Source organism: Drosophila pseudoobscura, chromosome 3, assembly GCF_009870125.1.
Source record: "Drosophila pseudoobscura strain MV-25-SWS-2005 chromosome 3, UCI_Dpse_MV25, whole genome shotgun sequence".
NCBI classification, from domain to species: Eukaryota; Metazoa; Arthropoda; class Insecta; order Diptera; family Drosophilidae; genus Drosophila; species Drosophila pseudoobscura.
Genome location: NC_046680.1, coordinates 5,854,478 through 5,867,442, shown reverse-complemented (window position 1 = coordinate 5,867,442; position 12,965 = coordinate 5,854,478).

The following is a 12,965-nucleotide window of genomic DNA, read 5'->3' as shown; positions in this document are numbered from 1 at the left end:
CGTGCCCCATCTAGACCAGTTACCTCTCCTCTACCTCCGCTCTCCGCCAGCGATTTCCAGAACTGCTTATGCCTCACTTGAGGATGTTGGACGTTTGCCTCATTTTGAGAGCCTCCTTTTTGGCCAGTTCCACTGGCAGTGGCATTGCCTTTGCCATTGCCATTGCCATTGGCTTTGACTTGGGCTTTGGCATTGGCAATGCGGTGTAAGAGTAATTAAAATCCCTTGATTAATATGTAAATTTAATGAGATTACGAATTCAGCGAACAAGATTAGGAATGCATGGTCTCCTCTCTCCGACTTCGACTTTGACTCTGACTTCGAGCAGAGCTGCAACTGAACAGACTACTCTCTCTCTCTCTCTCTCGCTCTTTCTGTCTCTCCCTCTCGTTTGCCCTCTTCCTCCTCTACGTATGTCTTGTAATTTTCACTTTGTTAACCCTTTACGGGCTTGGAAAAAGATAGTTTCCTCTTCGAAATAAAAAGATTATTAAGTGGAAACATATTTTCTATCTTATTTCCTTGCATTTTCCCCCATAAGAATACATTCAACGCTGTACATATTTTGGAGAACCAGCAAAGGAAAATAGTAAGCAATTTCCAATGGCCTTTGTGGGGTTAAACAGCAGCAGCAGCAGCATGCTCCACCAGGCCATGGCCGGGGCCAATCTAGACATCGACCAGGTCCTCATCCTCACACATGTCTGCCCCGAAGTAAGTGTATATATCTGTATGTGTGTGTGTGTGGTGGTCTACTCAATGCTTGTTAACATTTCTGTGGAAAGCCGCAGCTCGAGTCCACGTTCACGTCCAAGTCCAAGTCCCAACCGAAATGCTTGGAGCCACCCAAAAGGCAAATCGACATCGATGGAAAATTGGAAGCGCGAAATAAACTTGTACATAAATTGTGTGAAATGGATTTGCTTGTAGTTCAAAAGGTTTTCGATTTGCTGTTGCCGTTGTTTGGTTGGTCGCGCTTTTTTCTACAATACTCGTATATTGGGGTCTGTGGTCTCATTTGGTTAATCTGTCAGAATCTGGCGTGTTGCAGTTTTTGATCTACCAGTGATAAATTTTCATTAAATCTGAATGTTTGTCGGTTGTTGGTGGATGTCGGATGTAACGGATGGAAAGATTAAAGATTACTCTATTTACAAAACGTATTTCAATTCGTTAAAGTCATATCCATCTTTATGAATATCACTTTGTTTCCTCTCAACTCCTCTGTGCAGAAACTCAGTGAAACTCCCCGTACAATAGCTACAATGAATTTCCGTTTTATTTTCCTATTTGCTTGCCATTTTCATCCCCCGCTTGGCTTTCCTTCCACTGATTAGCCAGCTCTGCTCGGTTTTTCCTCAACTTTTTGCTCATTATCCGAAAAACGCGAGCGCGCTTTCTGCCACGCCAATTGGAGGCACTTGGCCAACTGTGTCTGCCATTGGCCTGGCCTGCTGATTGGATGCCAGAGCTCTTGAGGGGCCAAATCGGGTCCGTTGCCCTGCGAGGGCAGGGGCATCAGTAAAAGGAAGAACTACAATGTACTCCAGTGAAAGACCGAAGAGTGTATCTAGCTGTTCCTTTCAGCACTAACCCAAGCTGTTTCTTTGTGTTAATGCGGTTTTATTGACAGAAAGATACAGAATGCCATTCGGAAGGAATATGCCTTCCACACTGCCTTGTTCAAAGGTCATCCGAAGGCGTTGCTGAGAAATCAGAGCCAGAAAAAAGAAAAGTATGAAAAATAGAGTGCAGAAGTGAAAAGTGTTGAGTGCTCGATCAGAGCAGGGGCAGGGACAGGGCCAGGGGAAGAAAAGTGGTGGCAGTTATGAGCTCAATGGCCAAATACCAAGCAAAAGGCTTCAATGAATGAAAGTGAGTCAGAGTCCGGGTCGGGGTCCGGGTCCAGGGCCAGGGCCAGGCAGACAGACGGCCAAACAGAGAGATACCCTAAAAGACAGACGGGTACCGACGAGCGACGGCCAGACGGCCAGACGGCCAGACAGAGGACACACGCAGACAGGCGACAATAGTGTCCATGTCCGTGTCCATGTCCTTGTCCTGGGCCATGTTCATGTCCATGACTGGGTCTCGCAGCCGGAACGTTGCACGAGGAGAGCCAAAAACTGCAGCAACTGCAACGCATGGGTCGGCCATGGCAGGGAGTGCGAAAAATGCAGTTTCCCATGCCCCGAAAAATTGGGCATACAAGCTGTAGTGGTGTGCTAAACATGCCTGGGCCTGTGGTCGAAAATGATTCGCTGAAATGTGCAGGACAAGTTCTCAGTTTCTCCCAGTGCCCCAATCCCCAGGCCCACTCTCAGTCAAGGTCGTGTGGGTTCAACTTAAAGCGAGAAAATCTGAAAAAAAAACGTGAAACGCCCGGAAACACCAGTCAAGGACATGCAACAGGAAATAAAAGAACAAAAAAATAACCGAGACAAACAGAGACACACCAGAGAAGAGAAAGAAAAGGAAAGAGGGTACGGATAAGGAGAAGGAGAAGGAGAGAGAATATTCAGATATAGAAGAAGTATCAACACGACAGACGTTCGTTCGGCTTAGACACTGTGCCCCCTCCCAGAGTGCCGGGTGGAAGGATGGGGAATGCTTTTTCAAGGACTGCCACCCACACACAGTCGCAGGCACACACATAGAGGGAGAAAAAACGTAGCATACTTTTTCGAGCGAGTCGCATGAGTTTTTCCACGTTGCTGGCTGTCTTCCTGGTCGGCAACTGGCTGTGGTCCTGCTCCTGCTGGCCTTACCACTTGTTCTTTGCCGCCTTTTGGCTTTTCAAAGTCTGGATACCCCACCCAGATTCTCCTTTATGTGTGTGTGTGTGTGTTTGTGTGTGTGCTTGTGGGGCAGTAACTTCAGTTAGGAGGTACGAGTATGCTACATATTTTCGGGTCTAGCTGGAGATGTCTGCAACTCGTTTTCAGAATCCAACTCAGTTTGGCAAAGAAGAGGGTCCTACTGCCCGCTGGCTCGACCCCCCCGCCCCCGCCCCTATCATGCCGTGCTCCACCCACCATTCAAATGTGTCAAGGTCGTCTGACCGGATCCCCACTTTAAACAAAAAATGTCTGACTTTAAAAACAGTTGTCTGGCCAACTGTTGCTGGTTCCAAAAACGGAAATGCATAAAGCGTTGCGTGAATGCCGGCCGTGCCACACCCCCATCACTGGCTTGGTGCCACAAGCCCCCTGACTCTCTCTTTCTGTCTTGTTAACACATAACAAATAACAGATTTTCGTTGTGCGTCGTGTGTGTGGGGTGAGTTTTGTGTGTGTTTTGCGAGTGCGTGTGTGTGTGTGCTGGTTTGTGTGGCACACTTTTTGGCCCCTGCAACAGCCTAACTATAAAATCGAGTGCCTTCCCTGGCCCCGCGGCCAGACCGGACCACTTGTCGTTATGATGATTCATGTGGCCTGCCACCGCACCACCGCACCTCCGCCTTCCCATTCCCGTTCCCATTTCCCCCATTCCAGGCACAAAACACATCGCGTTGCGAAACCTTTGTTAAAAGCTGCTCAATTGGAATGCCATTCCTATTTGGCAGGCTGCATCTGCCTGGCTTTGTGTCCTTCGGAAGGATGATTGCATTACGACTAGGAAGAAAGTTTTATATAATAGCATCAAATACTTGGCGATCCCATTTGGATCGCTAGCCAATTTCCAGAGCTAACTGGGCAGACCATGTGGGTGCAATGGTCACTGATATTGAGGGAATTGAGAAAGTTTCCCAGTCATTTCGCAACTAATCTCCAGCATTACCTTCCTCGTCATCTGTCAACTTTGTTGCCGCTGCTGCCATCAATGTTTATCAATGCAAAAATGCATTCAGAAGGCGGACAAATAAAAGACAAATAACAAGGAAATACTGGGAAATTCTTGCCAAAACAAAAAGCAAAATCATAAAGCACACAGCATACACCCACACCCACACAGACACAGAGGAACACACGCACACCCACATGTGCACTCTTGGACGCGTATGAAAATAAAGCTCAAAAAGTCAATGCAAAAAAAATTGTCAAAAATCGAGTACTGCGAGCGTTTTTGTTGGCTTTTGCTGCTGCTGCTGCTGCCGCCGCCGCGGCGGTTCTGCCGCGTCCAACGTCGGCGTCGCGCGGCGTCGCGTGGCGTCGGTGGGCGGAGTCTTGTGTGAGTTGCTGCTTCTGTTACCGCTGCCGATGCCGCGTTTTTTCCTACCGATTCGCCATTGCGTAGTTTTTTGCTGGCATTTGGTGGCAGCTCTTCTTGTTTTTTAGCAATGGGCGTGTGTGTAGGCAGGCGGCTGGATTGGGTGCCCAGCGGCCCCGGCAGAGGGTACAGCGGGGAGGGGTGAAAGCTGCCCAAAAAGAGAGCCTCTGCAGAGGTGGTGGCACAAGGAAAGAGCCAGGGGGGGGGGCGCACAAGTAAATATGGGAAACTGTTTAAGCAAAAGCGAACACCGAAAATATTATTCGTGTTATTCGTATGTACATGAAATTATGCAGAGTACTCAACGGTAAATATAAATACGATATGTACAGTTTCGATAGCCGTTATCTGTGCGCCGCCTGCGGATAGCAGCTGGTGTTTGGGCCTCCAAATCGGTTCGCCATCGGAATATCTGCCCTGAATACCGGTGCATCCAACTGCTTAACAATACCTCACTTTACCATCAAAAACACTTAATTTTTGATCATGTCATGGATATATGTATGTACATATAGGAAGTGTCCATTTCCACAGGCCATAGGCCCTCTGCTCTCCTACTTATGGCCCTTTACGCACATCGCTGGTGATGCGCCCTTGATGCCTCGCATATTGCGGTCACCGCTTCACGGCTCTTTGCTTTACGGTTAATGATTCACCAAATTATGCAGCCGCAAATGTAAAATACACGACAGAAGAGCCTCCAGAGCCAGGCCTGTGCGGACATCGGCATCTCGTATCCTCGTCCAGTCCCGCTCCCGCTCCCACCCCATTCCCACCCCGTCCCGCCGCAGCCATAACCGGAGTCAGTCGCCAAATGTTTATTAATTGAAAATGTAAAATTGCATTTTTGGATTGAGGACCGTGTCGCATAGCACCGCGTTGCCGGGCTGCCGGGCTGCTGAATTGTTGGGATGCCACTGCCGTGATTTCGATAATGCGGTTGCAGCTGGCCGCAAAAACAGTATGTCGCTGTCAGCGCTAGGAGGTTGGCTCCAGGGAAGCAGAGCCAGTGGCAGTGGCAGTGGCAACCAGGCTGCTGGAACGGGGCTGATAATTGGCATCGGGTCAATTGCAGTCGGCGGTCAGGATTGTGTGCCCGGATGAAGGAGAGCAATAAGGCCAATCAAATTAAATATTACTTTTGCATCACATTAAACGTAGGCCCAGCTTTTCCAACGGTATCTGTTATTTAAACTATAAGAAGGGTGAATATCAGATCAAGATTTTTCCGAGCAAGTATTTTCATAAATTTTAGCCCGAGACTAGTTGGAAATGAAAAGGCAAAACTTTAATCAACATTTTCATTTGGTTTATTGCATAAAACATTTCTCTTAATTTCAAGTCACTCCTACCCAAGACTTGGATACGCTTTCGATGCAGCAAATTTTCACATTTTCAATTCATTGGCCACAAACACAGACACACAACACAGACACGCACACACAGACACACCCCTGCTGGCCAGAAGGGGAGACGGGTGGTCGAGAAGTAGGCTCATAAATTTGGCATTATGTGCTTGAGATGACTATCGGATATTTATATACAAATCAACCATGTATCACATGTGGGTTTGTCTGTCTGGCTGGGGGCATGTTTGCACTTTGGCACTAACACTGACGCGCACACACACACACACACACACGCACACACCCAAAGACTAACAAAATTAAGAAAAATTAGATGCATGTACGCATTCTATGTGCAACAATCTCTGTGGTTGTGGGTGTGCACACACCTGACCCTGCGGCCTGCAGTAAACTTCAACATGACTTTCAACATTCTATGCAAGATTTTTGGGGCAGGCGTTGGGATTATGTCACATGCCTGTCCCGCAATTCAGTTAAAACGAGATGACCATACTGTCAGCCAGAGAGAGAGACAACGATATCGTTTCTTGGGAGCTGATTTTTTGGGGAAAATGCAACGCATGATAATTTCTTATTACACACATTTTCCAGCTCCTTCCGAAGGCAGCAGCATGTTCTGCTGGTTTTCATATGCAAATTAGTCGAAATGAGTAGGTACCAGAATTTCAAATTGTACTCAGAGAAGGCCCTCCTGTGCCCCTCGTGCTAAGTGCTGCAAAACTATTGTTGCAGTCACAAACTGCATGTGGAAATAGACGGGCAGAGACGACAACTTACTTAGAACGCTTAATTAGTAGGAAACAGTAGATGCAACAGCGGCAACAAAGCCAACTGGCAACAACAGCAGCCCCATCAGTGGGTAGGAGACGAGTGTGTGTGCTCACTTCCGCTGACAATTGGGTCCTCGTCGAGTCGTTGTCGTCCTCGTCCTCGTCCTCGACACGGCCGTCCCTCAGAGGCTTCCCTGCTTCCTTTGGCCGGGGCTAATGATGTCAAATTACTTGCGGGCATTTTTATGTCATAATTAAACTGACAACGAGAGAGGCCCCTGTGCTCGGCTGGGTCTCTGTGGCCCTTGAGGAGGCTGCAGCTGGAACTGGGGCTCGGGAATGTATGCTACGCTGTTTTTTTTTTTTATTCAGATGCACAATTGTTGCAATTGCAGTTCCCCATCCCCTTCCGCATTCGACGATGCTTGTTAACATACTTAACTGCATAGAGAGGGGCATATAGCAGAGGCCTGTGCACAAAAATAAACACACTAGAGAGGGAGAGGGAGAGGCAGCGACTGGGCCTGGGTCGAGTGCCTGCAAGTATGCAATGAAATTGTTTTGCCATTGCCACTAATTACAAGCAGCCGCGCTCTATCTCTCCGAGTGGCATGTTGTTCTAGGGTCGTCCTGAACAAGTCCACTTTGTTTGTCGACGCTAATTTGTTTAGGAGGCTGATCTCTATGGGACAGAGCCTGATAAGGGTGGAAAGGGAGCCCCAAGAGCCCTAATATTATGAAACTTATCTGATGAGCTCTTGTAGTTCCCAAATGCATGGAAAAAAGCATTGGCAAATAGTTCTGAGCCTTCACATCTCATATATTATTTAGGACAGAATCTTATGTACATTATATTTCCCTGTACCGAACCTATGTTGATACAAATTGAGACTTAAAATGTTTATTACGCGACCGCAATGGATTTTTGCGGTAACGAAGTGCAGCGAAGGAATATTCCTCCACCTATTCAGCGATGACGATGACTATGTCCCCCACGAAAAAAGAAATCTTTGGTGGTTACATCCTTTATCCGTTTGAGGCTTGTGCCTGCTTGCACCGGATATGCGTGGCCATTAAAACCTGATCCCCCCAACGGTTCAAAAATTGTGACTGGCGTCGATGTCAATTTTAAAAAAATGTTTCAATGCTACCTGGCGAGCTTCTCCAACAGCGCAAGGATATATTCTTTTTTTTCTGTGCGACCATATATATACATATGTATATATTTTATTGCTCTGGTAGTTGAAAGGAAATGAAAATTGTTTTATGCGGTTACGCCAAAAAGTATGCAACGTATTTTATTTCCATTTTTATTCACCCTTTTTCGCACTGGCCATCAGCCATCAGGACATCAGGTCCTGGCAAACGGGGCCGCAAAAGTTTAAATAAATGTTTGATGAAATGCACAATTTTACGGGCGACCCCCCCTTGTTCAGTTAAATGTTAATCGCCCCCCACCCCACCGATCAGCCATCGTCGAAATTTTTATTTATTTCTGTTTTCAGTTGTGGTGGGGGACGAGGGGAGGGGTGGGGCGAGCTGCAGCTGCCACCACATCCGCCGGGGGCTGCCTTCATACAATTAAACTAATTTCCGAGGATGGCAAGACAACTTATTTTGCATCGGCAATAAGTCGAGACGACTGCCCTCTGCCTGCACATGTCAATCGTTGGGGGCCATCGATTTCATTTCGCGACGATTCCACCGCTTCTCCGCTCCTCCATTCGACAGCTGCCACCGCCCCTGATGATGGCACAGCCACTGATCAGCCCTGGTCTCCCCTGCTTCTGCTTCTGCTTCTGCTCATCAGTTTCTTATTTACAAAAGAAATCATGCAATTTGCATTTGTCTCTTTGCAAGCTGCTGATGCTGATGTTTTGTGCTGTTTTGCCTTTGGTTTATTTCGCTTTTGTTGCCCTTATTTCGTGGAGACGTCAAGTACAGGGATTGGGTGTCGGCCAAACTGACATAGTGGGGCAAAATCTGGCAGCTTGGTGAATCCACTGGAGAACTCCTAAGGTATCTATGGGCTCATTGTTACACTCAGGAAGTCCAAACCGACTGAAATAGATACATATTTTGGGCAATGTAAAGACTTTTAAACCCTGGCACCATGTTGGGAGCTCATTAAACCAGTTTGTACCTATGCCCAACCGCCTTTCGGCCACTGTGCCGACTTGGTCAACTGTCGGGCAGCAGCTGATTTGCATCGAAACGAAGCCGAAGCCAAAGCCACCAACAGTCAAATTGCCAGCGCTGCGAGGATTAATTCATTACACAAACCCGTTCAGCGCAAGAAATAATAACAACAATCAGCGGATGTGCCACAGGACAGAGTCGGTTGCAGGTCGCTGGATGGCCATCAGGAGCTGTCCTACCCATCGCTTCTTCTCCTCCACCACTCCACCACTCTCCCCTCGACTCTCCTGCCTGTCTGGGGGTCTGTCCTCTTAATGCCACCGAAAACTCATTTGAATTTAGTTTTCATTTAATTTAATTTAATTCGCCTTTGCCTGCGCTTCCGATTTGCTGCTCTTTCGCTTCGATTTGCCTTCGTTGCTTTCGGTTTTCCTTCATTACACTTCTGCTATTTCTTATTCTGCTTTTGCTGATTCGGTGCTGCTGCTGGCTGCTGGCTGCTCGCTGCTGGTTGTGGCATGATGATGTTGCCTGATTTTCATTAGTTTTTTCCATATAAGTTTCAAATCGATAACGAGCATTCGTCGAAATCATATACATATATGAGTGGATGCCACAGCAGAAGCAGAAGCAGGACCAGAAGCTAAAGCTGAACCTCCTGCTGGAGTGCAAGTCGGATTGGGCTGCCTGAGCTGGTGGGTCCGGCATGCGCACTGGCCACTGGCCACTGGCCACTGGCCACTGGGCACCAGAACGCTTAGCCCATGGGCTAAACAGCCAAGCCAAGCCGAGCCGGGCCAGGCCAAAACCCAGCTGGGCTGAGCGGCCTGTGAGTTATGTAAAGCGGCGATGCTATGACATAAATTGTTTGCTTTTGTCATGAGGACCAGCAGACCACCAGACCACCAGAGCAGGAGTCGATTGTGATACGGAATAGCGAAGGGCATGAATTCTTGGCACATAGCACTATTCGTACATGGAAGAAGATGGATAATCTAAAGTTCTGTTTGGTTATTTTAAAAAAGGGTACTAGAAACCAGAAAAGAACCATCTTTTCATAAGGTACAGTCATAAGATATAGTCATCAGATATTTATTAGCAGTAGATCTATAAGGCTATGGATCCTTACATAAAACTGTAACAAGAGAAGTTTCTGTGGTGTTGATCTATTACCTTCTTGGGTAATCTTTCTTTCGCTGTGTTTACTACTCTCCCTCTACTACTATTTTGTCTGCCCATCTCTCAAACTAAAGACTACCATAAGTCATACTTATAAATACTTATAGCACCCACAATTAAACGTTTTAAAGCATCCATCTTATTTCGTTATATAGAGAGATTCCGAGTCTATCTGTTCCCAATCATAATTCACTTTCCGGAGGTTAAATATAACTTCGTAATCATTAGGTATGCAATATCTCAGCATAAGCAAAGGACAACCAATCTATCCCTCGGCAACGTGTCCAGAGCCATCCTACCAATGGTTTTTCATCCACTTATTGCTCAGGCATCATCTTACATCGACAAATTTACCAATTTTAAGCAGGAGACTCAAATGATAAATTAGCATACGTTTAGACCAAGCCCGCAGTCCGCCCCCGCCCTCGACCATATGCAAACACGCCAAAGTTTAACCCTTTGTTGGAGGAGCCAGTCTGGTGGACTGGCAGCCCTGGCGTCTTCGTCGAGATAATTAAAATGCATAATTATGACGAAAATGCGACAACATTTTCCGGGCAGCAGCAAATTACGACAAATGCCGACATCGCATTTAGAAATGCAAATCAATCGGTGATGGGGACGGGATCCGTCTCAAGTAGGAAAGACCCAAAAGTCCGAGACCGAGGCATTATCATTTGGATACGCTTTTGTGTGTGGCGTGGCGGGGTGTGGGTGGTGTGGCGGGTACCAAAAAATCAACTTCTAATTAGCATAAAATTTCATTCGACAAAAGTTTATTGAGTTCTGCATTAATTGCGTAGCGTGGCCCGTTCTGACGAATAACCCTTTAAGATCTGCCCAGGAATGGGACTGTAGATGGGAGTGGGAAAGGGGTACACGGTCCACGGTCCAGGGTTTGAGGGTTTGAGGGCCTGGGCTTGGGCGTTCGTAAGGTGCGTAGACAATTAATCTCGAAATTGGGCAATATTTGACTTTTGTAGTCGCTGTCGTCTGTCTGTCCTGCCGCCTCCTTTCTGCTGGCTTTTTAATGGGCAAATTTGAATTGCTAATATCTGGGGGAGGCACAGTTTTTTGGGGTTTTTGATGTTGACATATCGAGCCATATAGCATAATGAACGCTTTGGCCACAGTTTTGCATATTTTCCCCATTAATTTTTGCAATGGCCAAGAGATTCTAATTAGTACTAGATCGTCTAACGGATAAACTGAACTTTTTATGGATTTCTGTAATTGAAAAAACCAATCGGATTGGTTTTTAGTAAAACGGAAAATATTCAAACGATTTGGAGATAAGAATTATTTGTTTTTCACCGGGAAATTAAATATCTCTAAGGAGTAGTGGGGAACATGCAGCAGGCCGGAGAGAAACTTTTGTGAAATTTATTCACTTAGGATGCACTCAGCGACGACAAAATTTAGCTAATAAGATAATTACATTTTGCTGGCTTCCGCTCGGGCTGTAGTCTTTATAATTTCAGGCAAACTCACACAGAGGAAGAGGCAGTGCTGGTGGCAGTGGCACTGGCGGATGCTGCAGCATCAGGGTCTGCAGCAGAGTCAGCTAGTGGCCCCCGGCTACCTGGGTGCCAGCTCCTGGCCGGGACACAATCTAATTGCATACTTTCAGGCGCATAACTTTGCACTTAAATTAACCTGTAACCTATTTTACGTCGCCTCCTGCCAGCGGCCCATAATGAAGGACCCGGCCCCGGCCCCGGTCCCGGCCATCCATCCTCGCACCGGATGCAAATGAAAAAGCGCTGCATGAAGATGCCACAAGGGCCACGACCACGACCGCCAAAGCGCGCGATAGAGTGGCTGTGACCGCCAAGAAGGAAGGTGGCAACGTCATCATCGCTATCATCGCCAGAAACTAGTGCCTTGCCTTAATTGCACGAATTTCATTCGGTCTAAATTAACGCCAATTTACTGTGGAGGTCACCAGTGAAGGAGCGCCGCGGTGTGTGTACAGCTAACAAGGCTCCCCATTGAGGGGGGAGAGGGAGAGCCGAAAGTTGTGTGAAACCCGCCGTGCCAGAGGTCAAAGCCAACCTTAATCAAGGGTCTGTCTATGAATCCAGATTTATATAGTATTTTTGAGATATTTTTAGTTCAATATTAATTTCGAATAGAGTTCTCTTTGTTGTTCTTTTCCTGTAGTAAAACTGCACTTTAATCAATTCCTCTGCTCAACTTGGCCCCAATCCAGCCCCGACCCCAGCCCCTGCTAAGCTAACACTTTCCCTTCCACTTGGCAGCATAATTGACATCATTTTCGGTATAATTATGACAATATTCAAGGCTCTATTCGAGTCCATGGCTGATTTTAATGTGCACACAAAACATGCATTATCATGCGCGTCATCAGTGCCTCCGTGTGTGTGCGTGTGTATCTATGTGCCATGTGTTTCCCTGTGTTTGTGATTCAAGTAAGCCAAAGACGTGATTTGAATTCTAATATTTGCTCATTGAAAGAGTCAAAAGGGCTCTGCGCTGTGTATGTATGTCAGGGCAGGTCAACAGCAGAATGCTCCATATACTAGATCCGTAATGAGAATAAATTGAAAAGTTGAGTACGCTGTTGGGTCTCTGCGATTTGTGATTACTTTCCGAAGAAATAAACTAGTTTTCCCATATGTCTCCACTGGTTTCTCGTCCATCAGCCATCAGTCCACGAGCCTTTTCTCTATACCCGTTTCCTATACATCCTTTTGTATGGCTACCCTTTCAGGGACCACCGCCCACTCCTCATTTGTGTATCGGCGTTGTCTTCTTGCCTGCTGCTTAACAATCCAAACCTGTCTGCCCATTCCGTTGCAAATTTTTAATTTATTACGTCTGTCGATGATTTTTCTACTACTTTTTTGGCGATTTAAGCCACATTTTTTATTTGGCCCAGTCATCCCCCAAGCATGCCACACCACACCACACCACACCACCCATAACATATCCACATGGACGATGGACGATGGACGATACAGACGGGCTCTCGGACAATACGAAACTCGCGAAATTCGTAATTTTGCATTTTTATACAAATTCCGCGAGCTTGTTCTTATTTTTATTTTTGGCTGAAAGAGTGCGAGAAAACGAGAGGGTGGAGAAGGTGGAGAGAGATTCCCCCTTCTCAGCAGCAGGAGCATTGTTTTCCTTAATTAATGTTTAATCAGCAGGACTCGAACCAACGGCAAGAGCCGAGCATCAGCAGCACCGCGTCCCTGGCTGCTGACCAAAGCAACGAACCACATGCGATAATGGTCAAAATAATAAAAATGAACAGCTGAGCAGCAGCAGCAGC